At 40.7% G+C, this 14,973-nt stretch overlaps 1 protein-coding gene across 1 annotated transcript in view; it reads right to left on the bottom strand.

Moving 5' to 3' along the window:
- Nucleotides 1–14,973, bottom strand: part of LOC143808308 (mast cell carboxypeptidase A-like) — a 116,339-nt gene that overhangs the window by 54,327 nt on the left and 47,039 nt on the right. The gene's annotated exons all lie outside the window — the stretch shown is intronic.

Below are 14,973 nucleotides of genomic sequence, written 5' to 3'. Positions count from 1 at the left end.
AATCTAGCCTCTATGGAAGAGTGGCAAAAAGAAAGTCATTTTTTACAAACAGCCATGAGAAGTCGCATTTGCAGTTTGCACAAAGCTATGTAAGGAACAGAGCTAGCATGTGGAGAAAGCATTTTGGTCAAATGAGACCAACATAGAACTTTTAGGGCTAAATGCAAAGCAGTTTTGCAGGGAAAACTATCACTGGACATCACCCTGGAAGCACCATCCCCACCGTCAAACATGGTGGTGAAAGCATCATGCTGTGAAAATACTTTTCTTCAAAAGGAACAGGGAAACTGGTCAGAGTTGATGGGTAGATGGATGGAGCAAAATACAGAGCAAACCTGCTAGAGACAGCAAAGATTTGAGACTGAAGCATTGGTTAACCTTCCAGCAGGTCAAAGACCCTAAAGATTCTGCCAAAGCTGCACACGAATGGTGTAGATCGAAACCTACTTGTGTGTTTGAATGGCCCAGTCAATGTCCAGACCTAAATCACATTGAGAATCTGTGGCAAGACTTGAAAATTGATGTTCATCAACACCCACCATCCAATTTCACTGAGCTAGACCTAGTTTGCAAACAAGAATCTGAAAAAATTCAGCCTCTAGACAAAGTTGGGAGAGACATACGCCAAAAGACTTCAGCAGTAATTTCAGCGTCAGACTGTCCTACAAAGTATTGACTGTAAAGGGTTGAATACAAATGCATGTCACATTTTTAAGATTTATATTTTAAAAATATCTATGAAACCATGTATCATTTCCTTTACAGTTCACAAATTTTTGCTGCTTAGTGTTAGTGTATCATATAAAATCCTACTAAAAAAGATTTAAGTTTGTGAAAAAATGTGAAAAAGTTCACGAGGTATGAATACTTCTTCAAAACAGTGTATCTGGATAGGGAAAATAATGATAGTCACCGACAGCCTGTTGAACAACACACTGTAACAGACTTTTTAGTCTAATTGCAAAAATGGTACAAAAATTATTCCTTTTCGTGGGCTGATTTCCAACTTTCTGGTGTTTATACACACAAACTGTTCAAATGGAAGAACCTGTGGCTTTTTCACATGCGGTGATGAAAAAATTATCTCTGCTTGGGATGTTTCAAGAGTTTTTTCTTTGCTAGTTGAAGAAGCAAAAACTTTTGTGCAAGATGTCCAAAAAGCATTTCTCTAATTAATGAACAAAAACAGGTGTGCTTAGCACTTTTGAAAGTGAAAAAGTAATGCGATATCAATTAAAATTGGATTTTGTTTACCCTTCTTGCTATTCTCAAAATTAGGAAACAATTTTAAAGGTTTTTTATCAATTCTTCTCAAAACTATTCCCTTTTAAGAGAGCTGGAACAGGATTGTTGTTTTCAAAGTGAACAAACTAGTTGTTTTCAAAGTGAATAAACAATGGCTTGTTGTCAACAAGCTCTGAAAAAAGATAGACTTTTTTTTCACTGTTTGTTTTGCATAAGCAGTACTGTCAATCACTATGCAATACAATGGGAAGCCAGGAAATGTGTGGCTGGCATGGCTGGGCAGTGGCACTGAAGGTAATTAGAATGGGATCAGAAATTTATATGAAACATCTCATTTATAGTCAAACCCCTCACTGACATGACTAGGAAAGGTACGTACTTCTCGAGGTGGCCAACTGCACTGCAAAGAGATGTTTTTCCACTGTGCCAGTACTCATACAACCCGATGCTTATCAACCATTTTTTTTCGAGGTTGATGCTTCAGAGGTGGGGTCCGGACTGTATTGTCTCAAGGGTCGTCGACTGGTAAATGGCATCCATGTGCCTTATTCTCTAAAAAATTGTCATCATTCGAAAGAAACTATGATATAGGCAATAGGGAACTTTTGGCCACTAAGTTGGCATTTGTGGAATGGTGTCACAGTCCTCACTGATCACAAAAGCATGATGTACTTTGAATCTGCTAAATGTCTTAATCTCTGGCAAGCTAGATGGTCTTTGTTTTTCACCAGGTTTAATTTTGTGTTCACTTACCATCCTGGGATTAAGAACATCAAAGTGGATGCTTTGTCTTGTAGTTTCCCTGGGGTGGGAGTACTGATGATGCTGTCCCTATTTTACAAGAAGGTGTGATCGTCTCCACAGTGTGTTCTGAAATTGAGGGTGAGATATTTTCCTTGGCCCTTCAGAGAAATTGTTTTTATCTGTACATCTGCGTCTTAAAGTTTTGGAGGCACATCATATCTTGGTTCTGGCTGGTCACCCAGGTAGTAAGGTGACATTGGACCTCCCTTCTTGTCATTTTTGGTGGCGAAGGTTGCGTAAGAATGTAGTTGACTTTATGTCCTCCTGTTGTGTCTGTGCAAGTTTCAAGACCCCGCATACTCATCCGTCTAGGGCTCTTTTACCATTAACCATTCCTGAGTGATCATGGACTCATTTATCCATGGATTTAATTGCTGATCTTTCTTTGTCCCCTGGTAAAACGATGTGCTGTCAGATTGGGGGACCCAATTTGTATCTAAATTTTGGAGGGCATTTTGTTCTCTTTTATGGATGCATCTATCCTTTTCTTTGGCGTTCCATCCTCAAACTAATGGCCAGACTGAGCGTCTAAACCAAAGTTTGGAGACTTACCTCAGATGTTTTGTGTCAGGAGGATTGGTCTTCTTTTCTACCACTGGCTGAGTTTGCATTAAACAATGTTCGTAGTGACTCCACTGGTAAGTCGCCATTTTTGTGTGCATATGGCTTCCATCCACAGTTTTGTACCTTCAGTAAAGATGAGTTTTGAGGGTTCCTGAGGAGGAGCAGTTTTCTTCTTCACTCTCATCGGTATGGGAATGGGTTCAGGATAATTTAAAGATCATGGGGGACAAATATAAATGGTTCAGATCTGGGAGTGAATGATTTAGTATGTCTGTCCACCAAAAATATTAAACTTAATGTTCCTTCTTGGAAATGAGGTCCTAGGTTTATTGGTCCTTATAAAGTGGTTGCTGTAATCAACCCTGTAGCTTTTCATCTCAAGCTTCCTTCAGCTCTCCAGATCCATAATATTTTTCACAGGTCTTTGCTGAAAAAAATTTGCTGTGTCTGTGGAACCGTCACCTGTACTATCACCACTAGTTATTGTTGATGGCAATGTAGAATTTCAGGTAGCGAAAATCACTGACTCCCATATGGTTCGCCGCTCTGTACAGTGCCTGGTACATTGGAAAAAATATGGTCTGGAGGAGAGGATATGGGTGCCAGCATTTGAGGTTAATGCTGCTAGGTTGAAACGTTCCTTTAATTTGGCCCATCCGGGTAACCTGGCCAGAGGGTCGTGGGGTCCCTCGTAGAAGGGGGATTACTGTCATGAGTGTGTCATGTCAACATGGGTGATCTATGAGTAGATTTCTGCACATTGTGAATTGCAGATCTTCCATTTAGCCTGTGTGATTGGGTCCTGTAATGTATAATGATTAGATCTGTCTCTTTAAGAAAGTGAGGGCGGGAGTTGATGTGGAGTTTCAGTTTCAGTTCTAGCCTGAGGAGAAAATGTTATGCTGTGTGCTGGAGGAAAAGAGAAGACAAATAAATTACAGTTAAAGCTTACTCTCTTAAAGTCCTTGCACCGTGTGGACATTACAACTGGCGACGAGGATGGGATGCAATCACCTGCTGCTGTGAGTACTGACCCCAGCTTTACCGCTTCACACGCCAGCGCCACTGAGAGACTCCGTCATGGCTGAATACTTGCACACGTTCCCACAGTTTTATATGACTGATGTCACTAATCTCTCTCATAACTGGAGAAAATGGCTAAACCGGTTTGAGAACTTCCTGGAAGCAATAGATATAAAGGATGATAAAAGAAAGCGAGCCGTGTTCCTGCATTGCGCGGGCACAGGAGTCTATGACATATACAGTACATTACCAGCAGCACTCACTGACTACAAAACATCAGATATGAAAGATACAAGTTCAGGATTGCTAAGCAGCTTCCAATAGAATCCATAGGCACCTATGTCACCCGGCTAAAAGAACTAGCACATGGGTGTGCATTTACTGACGTAGATGATGAAATCCTAACTCAAGTAATTGTCACCTGCTCGTCTAATAACATAAGGTGTAAAGCTCTGCAGCAGGATCTCTCTCTGCATGATTTACTCAAGATGGCCCATGCTATAGAGATAGCAGATCATCAGGCAACTGCAGTGGAGAATGGGGATAATTTACATGTGCATAATCTCAAATAAAAAAGTGCACAAGGCAAGCAAGCCCCGCAACAGAAGAAATGTTATAGATGTGGACAAGATTTCCCTCACCACATGAATAAATGTCCAGCTATAGGACAAACTTGCAGTAAATGTGGAAAAGGGAACCATTTTGCAGTTGTCTGCAAATCAGCGCCCAACAAGTCTCCTCTGCCAATGACAAAGCCTGCAAATATAAAAATGGTAAATCAAGATATTGGAGAAATGTCTGTGGCTGAGAACTATGTGTTCACGACTTCTGTCACTGGCTCAGTGCAGTCTCCATGTATTACACTCACCATCTGCAACATGGATATCACCTTTACAATAGATACAGGAGCTTCGGTGGATATCATAGACAGCAATACTTATGAACAATTGAAAACAAAGCCAGTCTTACAGCAAGTGCATATTAAAATCTTTCCATATGGATCTAAAACACCTCTAGTTACAATGGGACAATTTGATGCTGAACTTAGCTATAAAGAAAATAGGCAGAAAACCACTTTTCACACATTACAAGGATCGGGAGGCTGTCTTCTCAGCTATCACACTGCCTTGAAGCTAGGACTCATCCAGATTATTCATACCATAACCGACCCTGCGGACCTGGGTGTACAAGCCATGGTGAACAGTTTTCCCTCCCTATTTAGTGGATTGGGAAAATTAAAGGACTCTCAAGTGCATCTTCATGTGGATGACAGTGTTCATCCAGTAGCCCAGGCTCACAGGCGTATTCCATTTCACATGAGACAGAAGGTAGAAAAGGAACTCCAGTTACTCATGGATGATGATGTAATTGAAACTGTTTCTGGTCCCACTCTGTGGGTCTCTACACTTGTGGTAGTTCCAAAACCAAAGACTCCAGAGCAGGTGAGACTGTGTGTTGACATGCGTCTGCCCAACACTGCTATTTAGAGGGAAAGACATATTTAACCCACAATTGATGACATTATTCATTTATTAAATGGAGCAACCGTTTTTTCAAAGCTCGACCTCAATAAGGGCTATCATCAATTAGAATTGAGCCCAGAATCCAGATACTTAACAACATTTTCCACCCATGTGGGTCTCAGAAGATACAAAAGATTGACTTTTGGGGTCTGCTCAGCAGTGGAAATTTTTCAAGATACGATAAGGAGCGTCATTCAACACATTCCAAATGCCTTTAATTACAGTGATGGCATACTGGTTTTTGGGAAAACTGAAGCTGAACATAATTGTGCTCTATATGCTATCTTTGAATGTCTGCTCTCTGCTGGACTCACTCTAAACAAAGAAAAATGCGAATTTGATAAAAATTCATTGGAGTTCTATGGTCACATTTTCTCGGCGGAAGGAAGGAGTACGACCTGATCCCAAGAAGGGGGAATCAAATCCAGCAAAGCCAGTCACTAAATCTCTATTAAAACTTAACATTTATTATGCATACCTAAAAGACATAAATACACCATAAAAAGTGCTCATGATTCCCAGTGTACTGTAATAAAATGGCACAATCTCACCCAAGTTGTTGTTTCCTGGCACTCAGAAGTCCTCTATAGTGCGATGATATCCGCAACCAGGAACTTGGGAGAAAAAAAGAGACCGCAGGGGGGGGGGGGAGGGGAGACACGGGGGCCTATTTTCCCTGTCGTGCCCTCTGTAACCAACTCCCGCCCTTGCAAGGGCAGTACCCTTGCAAGGGCAGTGTGAGCCTGTTTAGTGATGCCCATGATCAAATATAGCCACCCCAAAAAAAGGTGTCTTCCCTTTTTTTGGGGTGGCTATATTTGATCATGGGCATCACTAAACAGGCTCACACTTGGGTACTGCCCTTGTAAGGGCGGGAGTTGGTTACAGAGGGCACGACAGGGAAAATAGGCCCCCGTGTCTCCCCTCCCCCCCCCTGCGGTCTCTTTTTTTCTCCCAAGTTCCTGGTTGCGGATATCATCGCACTATAGAGGACTTCTGAGTGCCAGGAAACAACAACTTGGGTGAGATTGTGCCATTTTATTACAGTACACTGGGAATCATGAGCACTTTTTATGGTGTATTTATGTCTTTTAGGTATACATAATAAATGATAAGTTTTAATAGAGATTTAGTGACTGGCTTTGCTGGATTTGGTTGTGAATAAGAGTCAGATAGATTCAGATTGGATCCACTGGATTTTTTAATTGCTGCAGATCAAGAAGGGGGAATCCATCATAGCAGCTTCAATTCCACAGAATGCCAGTGAAGTGCGCTCTTTTCTTGGAATGTCAAGTTACTGTGCTAGATACATTCCAAATTTTTCGACAATCAGCACTCCATTAAGGGAACTTACAAAACAAAATTGTGTTTTTCAATGGTCCCAAGACTGTCAGGCCTCTTTTGAAACAATTAAAAATGAACTCTGCTCAACAACCACCATGGCCTATTTTGATCCAGCTCTTTGAACCAAACTGATTGTGGATGCCAGTCCCGTGGGACTGGGTGCTATTTTAGCACAATACAAGGATGACAATCAAAGTTCCCACATCATTTCTTATGCAAGTAAAAGCTTAACAAGCACTGAAAGAAAGTATTCGCAACCTGAAAAAGAAAGCTTGGCAGTCGTCTGGCGATGTGAACACTTTCACTTATTTCTCTATGGAGCTCCCTTCACTATTGCCACAGACCATCAAGCCCTCCTTACAATTTTTGGAAATTTCAGAGCTAAAATGCTGGCACGGATTGAACAATGGGGTCTACGTCTACAGGACTATAATTACAAAATTGTTCACAAACCTGGAAAATACAGCAATCCAGCTGATTACCTCTCAAGACATCCTACGAATGATGATTTACCTGTGCCTTCCTCCATTGAAGAATATATACTCTTTGTTGCAGCTCACACCATGCCAAAAACACTTTCTGTTGATCAGTTTGTGAATACAACAACAAGTGACAAGACACTCTGTGCCTTAATACAAATTATCCAAAATAGAAGGTGGCATGAAATTCAAAAGAAAAAATTTCCTGATGATGGGATTGATCTGAAGGAGATAAAACTATTTTCAAATGTACGTGGGGAATTATCAGTCACTGAAGACCAACTCATCCTTTGCGGTACCAAACTGGTTGTACCTAAGGCCTTGCGCAACCTAGTCATACAGCTAGCACACAAAGGTCATCTAGGACTTATTGGCACAAAAAAGTTACTCAGAGAAAAAGTGTGGTTCCCAAATATGGATAAATTGGTGGAAGAGAAGATTAGACATTGCTCCATTTGTCAATTGATTACTCCATCATCAACTCTAGAGCCATTAAAAATGTCTCCGTTACCCACTGCTGTATGGGAGAAAGTGGCAGTCTACATATATGGACCATTACCAAATGGCCAATACATTCTAGTAACAATTGATGAATATTCTAGATACCCTGTCATTTCATTCATCTCTTCAACGTCTGCTAATAGTGTCATACCAGAACTGGACGACATATTCTCTGCATATGGCATTCCAGAGTGGTCAAAACAGATAATGGACCTCCATTCAATGGACATGTGTTTGCACAGTTTTCTGAATACTTGGGGTTCAGCCACAGAAAAATCACACCTTGCTGTCCGCAAGCTAATGGAATCGTAGAACGTTTCATGCGCACCATGGGGAAACGAATCAAGGCAGCTAGTCTGGAGCACACCCCACTGAAACAGTCACTATACAAATTAATGCATAATTACCGCAACACGCCACATTCCACCACTAATGCTGCTCCATCTCATATAATGTTCAGCAGAACTCTTCATACACGGATCCCTGATGTGACCAGTCGTCATCCCTTACCAAATGACTCTTCACTGCGATCAACGGATTTCTTTGACAAGCAAGCCATGAAACATTATGCAGACAGAAGGCGAGGGGCACAGCCATGTGCCATCAAAAGAGATGATATCATTGTTGTGCGTCAAAAATCAACCAACAAAACCACAGCTGTATATAGTCCTGCAAAATATAATGTTACTGAGAGAAAAGGCAATATGGTCATGGCTGAGCGAGACGGACACTCCATCACTCGAAATCCCTCACATTTTAAAATCATACCACAGAACAATGGTAATGAACTCCCACCAGTGGAAGATTTCATACCCGAAGGTGGAGAGGACCAACAGGAGGTGGCTGATCCGTTAGCAATGGACACCCCCAATGAACCCAGATGTTACCCTACACGGGAAAGAAGGGCTCCATCGAGACTTATTGAAGAGATATAATTTATAAAAAAGGAATAAGACAATACAGACGTATGGTTTCTCTTGGACATTTTCGTGTTGTTGCATTGTCCATATTAGTTTTAGGTTGTGTTAGCATATATATAAATATATATATACAGTGGGGCAAAAAAGTATTTAGTCAGTCAGCAATAGTGCAAGTTCCACCACTTAAAAAGATGAGAGGCGTCTGTAATTTACATCATAGGTAGACCTCAACTGTGGGAGACAAACTGAGAAAAAAAAATCCAGAAAATCACATTGTCTGTTTTTTTATCATTTTATTTGCATATTATGGTGGAAAATAAGTATTTGGTCAGAAACAAAATTTCATCTCAATACTTTGTAATACATCCTTTGTTGGCAATGACAGAGGTCAAACGTTTTCTGTAAGTCTTCACAAGGTTGCCACACACTGTTGTTGGTATGTTGGCCCATTCCTCCATGCAGATCTCCTCTAGAGCAGTGATGTATTTGGCTTTTCGCTTGGCAACACGGACTTTCAACTCCCTCCAAAGGTTTTCTATAGGGTTGAGATCTGGAGACTGGCTAGGCCACTCCAGGACCTTGAAATGCTTCTTACGAAGCCACTCCTTCGTTGCCCTGGCGGTGTGCTTTGGATCATTGTCATGTTGAAAGACCCAGCCACGTTTCATCTTCAATGCCCTTGCTGATGGAAGGAGGTTTGCACTCAAAATCTCACGATACATGGCCCCATTCATTCTTTCATGTACCCGGATCAGTCGTCCTGGCCCCTTTGCAGAGAAACAGCCCCAAAGCATGATGTTTCCACCACCATGCTTTACAGTAGGTATGGTGTTTGATGGATGCAACTCAGTATTCTTTTTCCTCCAAACATGACAAGTTGTGTTTCTACCAAACAGTTCCAGTTTGGTTTCATCAGACCATAGGACATTCTCCCAAAACTCCTCTGGATCATCCAAATGCTCTCTAGCAAACTTCAGACGGGCCCGGACATGTACTGGCTTAAGCAGTGGGACACGTCTGGCACTGCAGGATCTGAGTCCATGGTGGCGTAGTGTGTTACTTATGGTAGGCCTTGTTACATTGGTCCCAGCTCTCTGCAGTTCATTCACTAGGTCCCCCCGCGTGGTTCTGGGATTTTTGCTCACCGTTCTTGTGATCATTCTGACCCCACGGGGTGGGATTTTGCGTGGAGCCCCAGATCGAGGGAGATTATCAGTGGTCTTGAATGTCTTCCATTTTCTAATTATTGCTCCCACTGTTGATTTCTTCACTCCAAGCTGGTTGGCTATTGCAGATTCAGTCTTCCCAGCCTGGTGCAGGGCTACAATTTTGTTTCTGGTGTCCTTTGACAGCTCTTTGGTCTTCACCATAGTGGAGTTTGGAGTCAGACTGTTTGAGGGTGTGCACAGGTGTCTTTTTATACTGATAACAAGTTTAAACAGGTGCCATTACTACAGGTAATGAGTGGAGGAAAGAGGAGACTCTTAAATAAGAAGTTACAGGTCTGTGAGAGCCAGAAATCTTGATTGCTTGTTTCTGACCAAATACTTATTTCCCACCATAATATGCAAATAAAATGATAAAAAAACAGACAATGTGATTTTCTGGATTTTTTTTTCTCAGTTTGTCTCCCATAGTTGAGGTCTACCTATGATGTAAATTACAGACGCCTCTCATCTTTTTAAGTGGTGGAACTTGCACTATTGCTGACTGACTAAATACTTTTTTGCCCCACTGTATATATATATATATATATATATATATATATATATATATATATATATATATATACACAGTCATATGAAAAAGTTTGGGCACCTCTATTAATCTTAAGCTTAATGTTTTATAAAAATTGATTTTTTTGCAACAGCTATTTCAGTTTCATGTATCTAATAACTGTTGGACACAGTAATGTTTCTGCCTTGAAATGAGGTTTATTGTACTAACAGAAAATGTGCAATCTGCATCCAAACAAAATTTGACAGGTGCATAAGTATGGGCACCCTTATCATTTTCTTGTTTTAAATACTCCTACCTACTTTTTACTGACTTACTAAAGCACTTTTTTTGGTTTTGTAACCTCATTGAGCTTTGAACTTCATAGCTAGGTGTATGCAATCATGAGAAAAGCTACTTAAAGTGGCCACTTGCAAGTTGTTCTCCTGTTTGAATCTCCTCTGAAGAGTGGCATCATGGGCTCCTCAAAACAACTGTCAAATGATCTGAAAACAAAGATTATTCAACATAGTTGTTCAGGGGAAGGATGCAAAAAGCTGTCTCAGAGGTTTAACCTGTCAATTTCCACTGTGAGGAACATAGTAAGGAAATGGAAGAACACAGGTACAGTTCTTGTCAAGGCCAGAAGTGGCAGGCCAAGAAAAACATCTGAAAGACAGAGAAGAAGAATGGTGAGATCAGTCAAGGACAATCCTCAGACCACCTCCAGAGAGCTGCAGCATCAACTTGCTGCAGATGGTGTCACTGTGCATCGGTAAACTATACAACGCACTTTGCACAAGGAGAAGCTGTATGGGAGAGTGATGCGAAAGAAGCCGTTTCTGCAAGCACGTCACAAACAGAGTCGGCTGAGGTATGCAAAAGCACATTTGGAGAAGCCAATTTATTTTTGGAAGAAGGTCCTGTTGACTCATGAAACCAAGATTGAGTTGTTTGGTAATACAAAAAGGAGTTATGCATGGTGGCAAAAAAACACAGTGCGTTGTATAGTTGACCGATGCACAGTGACACCATCTGCAGCAAGTTGATGCTGCAGCTCTCTGGAGATGGTCTGAGGATTGTCCTTGACTGATCTCACCATTCTTCTTTAATGCCTTTCTGATGATTTTCTTGGCCTGCCACTTCTGGCCTTGACAAGAACTGTACCTGTGTTCTTCCATTTCCTTACTATGTTCCTCACAGTGGAAATTGACAGATTAAATCTCTGAGACAGCTTTTTGTATCCTTCCCCTGAACAACTATGTTGAATAATCTTTGTTTTCAGATCATTTGACAGTTGTTTTGAGGAGCCCATGATGCCACTCTTCAGAGGAGATTCAAACAGGAGAACAACTTGCAAGTGGCAACTTTAAGTAGCTTTTCTCATGATTGCATACACCTAGCTATGAAGTTCAAAGCTCAATGAGGTTACAAAACCAAAAAAAGTGCTTTAGTAAGTCAGTAAAAAGTAGGTAGGAGTATTTAAAACAAGAAAATGATAAGGGTGCCCATACTTATGCACCTGTCAAATTTTGTTTGAATGCAGATTGCACATTTTCTGTTAGTACAATAAACCTCATTTCAAGGCAGAAACATTACTGTGTCCAACAGTTATTAGATATATGAAACTGAAAAAGCTGTTGCGAAATTCTTTTTTTTTATAAAACATTAAGCTTAAGATTAATAGGGGTGCCCAAACTTTTTCATATGACTGTATATATATAATAGGGGATGATGTAATGTATAATGATTAGATCTGTCTGTTTAAGAAAGTGAGGACGGGAGTTGATGTGGAGTTTCAGTTTCAGTTCTAACCTAAGGAGAAAATGTTATGCTGTGTGCTGGAGGAAAAGAGGAGACGAATAAACTACAGTTAAATCTTACTCTCTTAAATTCCTTGCACCGTGTAGACATTACAGGTCTCATATTAAATGAATTTGGTTTTCTTTGGTGCTGAAGACCCTTTCTTTGTTGGTCAGAAATGTGCAGCTCCATTTCCAGCTGCTTCTGATCGCGTTGTTACCCTATAAAACCTGGCCATCTCTTTGGAGATGCTGTGTTGAATTGGAGTTTGCTGTTGCTATTGGAGATTCATCTTCCTGTGCTGTGTGCTTAAACTAAGTGTGTGGAGAGAAGTTGTTGTGGAGATGTTCTGTAGTACGTGTGTGTTTATCTCCTGGTCCCTGTTCCTGTTTAGTTTATTGCTCCTTGCCCCTATCCTCCTCCCTATTGTTGGTTGGTGCTTTGTAATCTTTACCAACCCACTTATTAGCAGCTTTCTGTATACAGTATGTACACTCCCTGACAGAAGTTATGTCGCTTATCCATGTTATTTAAATAAAAGCTTATAACCTGACATTAAATTCATCCATTGGTTGTATACATTATTCTTTTGAAAGCTGAAACCCTCCGAAATGTGGTTTAGGTTAGGAAAATAAATTGGCATCAATGCAGAAATATTGATCAGTTAATGGACACAGAATGGTCAGATTTTGGCAAGACAAAAGTTTTGTAGCCCACAGAAAGTAATGTGATATTCAATCAAATAATTAACTTAAAATACAAATATATGTTGCATAACATTGGTGAATGAAGCTGTTGTGCTTTTAGAGTCATATTTAATATTTTGTGTGACTTCCATGAGCTTGAAGGACTGCATCCATTTGGTTCAACAATAATTCATACAATTTATTAATGGTCATCAGGAATAGCAAAGAATGCAGTCTTACATGCCTCCCAGAGTTCATCTAGATTCTTTGCTTTTGTCTTCCAAGCTTCCTTTTTCATCCTACCCCAAACATGCTCAATGATGTTCGTATCTGTTGACTGGGCTGGCCAGTCCTGGAGCACCTTGATCTTTTTTACCTGGAGGAACTTTGGTGCAGAGATGGATGTATGAGATGGAGCAGCATCCTGCTGCAGAATTTGACCCTTTTATGATTTGGAATATAAGAGGTAGCTAATTCTTCTTGATATTTTAGGCTACTGATATTGCCTTCCACCTTGCAAATGTTTCGCACACCCCCATACTGAATGTAATCCCAGACCATGATCTTTCCACCACTCAATTTAACGGTTTTCTGGGTGTATTTTGGATCCAGTAGGTCTCCTGCAGTATTTGCGACGGCTGTGGTGTAATTCTACAGAAGATTCATCAGAGGAATCCACCTTCTAACACTTTTCCAGAGTCCATCTGTTTAGCAGGCTGTGAGACTTTGCAAATGCCACACGGCTTTTTATTTGCTTTTTGTTTAGTGCTGGCTTCTGGGCACTGATTTGACCATAGAGGCCATTTTGAGACAGAATCCTACAAACTGTTCTAGTTGACACAGGGACTTGAGGTGACCAGGCCTGTTTGAGCTCTGCTGCAGTGGAAGAGTGGCTTTCTTTGGATTTTCTAACCAACAAACGTTCCTCCTGAGCAGCTGTCTTGCGGGGTCTGCCAGACCTGGGCTTGTCAAACATATCTCCAGTCTCTTCAAATCTTTTTTTAATTCTTTGTACTTGATGCTGAGACACATTATAGGTGCCAGCCACCTCTGCACTGGATCGGGTCTTCAGCCTCTTGATAATCCAGGGTTTGGTCGCAGGGTGGATTTTTGGCATGTTGTCAGAGCTCAAGTTGCAGTTCAAGTGAAGGTCTAGGGTGCTAGGTTTCTTTTTATACACACACACTAATTAACCGATCATTTACTGAGCACAGGTGAGGATGTAAACTAAGATTGGGTACATTATATGACCAGGCGACAAAACTTTTGTCTTACCAAAATCTGACCATTCTGTGTCCATTAACTGATCAATATTTCTGCATTGACGACAATTTATTTTCTTAACCTAAACCACATTTCGGAGGGTTTCAGCTTTCAAAAGAATTTATACAATCAATGGATAAATTTAACGTCAGGTTATAAGCTTTTATTTACATAACATGGATAAGTGACATAACTTCTGTCAGGGAGTGTATTTACAGAAAGCTGCCAATTAGTGGTGGGGGCATAGTTTGACCAGGAGGCAGGAGACATCTATTTCTATGGTAATGATCTCTTGCTGATAAAACACTGAATGCATTGAAACAACAAAACACAGGCCTGTAACTGACACATTGTTGCAATCAGGGTCTCTCAGAATACATAGCAAAAACATGCTGACAGATACCTTTTAATGAATTGACCTCATAGTTTTAAGGAGTCTGTAGGGTAGAGCTCACTTCTTTTGACTATCAATTCATTTCAGTTTCACACATTAGTTTTTTGGTGGAAGTTCAGGTTTCTCCTGATGAAGAGGTCTGCCGTGACCTCAAAACGCATAGACTTGTAAACCTGTTATATAAATGTTTTGCTTTTAAGGATATTCCATCTCAGCAGCGCATTAGTGATACCCCCCTCCATTTTTCCTTCCACCAAGTCTCGACTTTTTGACTGGTATCTGTGCAGCAGCTGATGTATGCCATTTATGTGTTGCCATTTAGCAACTCAGCAAGGTGAGTGCATCTCCCCTTTACTTTACACCCTGTGATATTGGATGATACCCTATTGTGCTTTGTTTCTTCCCAGTTCTTTCTCACATTAGTTTTTTGGGTATATACAGTGGGGGACAAAATGTATTTAGTCAGCCACCAATTGCGCAAGTTCTCCCACTTAAAACGATGAGAGAGGCCTGTAATTGACATCATAGGTAGACCACAACTATGAGAGTCAAAATAAGAAAACAAATCCAGAAAATCACCCTGTCTGATTTGGCAAGATTTATTTAGCAAATTATGGTGGAAAATAAGTATTTGGTCACCTAAACACATGCAAGATTTCTGGCTCTTGAGAGGCTCCTCTGTTCTCTACTCATTACCTGTAGTAATAG

This window comes from Ranitomeya variabilis, chromosome 2 (assembly GCF_051348905.1).
Source record: "Ranitomeya variabilis isolate aRanVar5 chromosome 2, aRanVar5.hap1, whole genome shotgun sequence".
Classification (NCBI taxonomy): Eukaryota; Metazoa; Chordata; class Amphibia; order Anura; family Dendrobatidae; genus Ranitomeya; species Ranitomeya variabilis.
The sequence above is the reverse complement of the archived record's forward strand: the minus strand, read 5'-3'. Positions and strand labels throughout refer to the sequence as shown.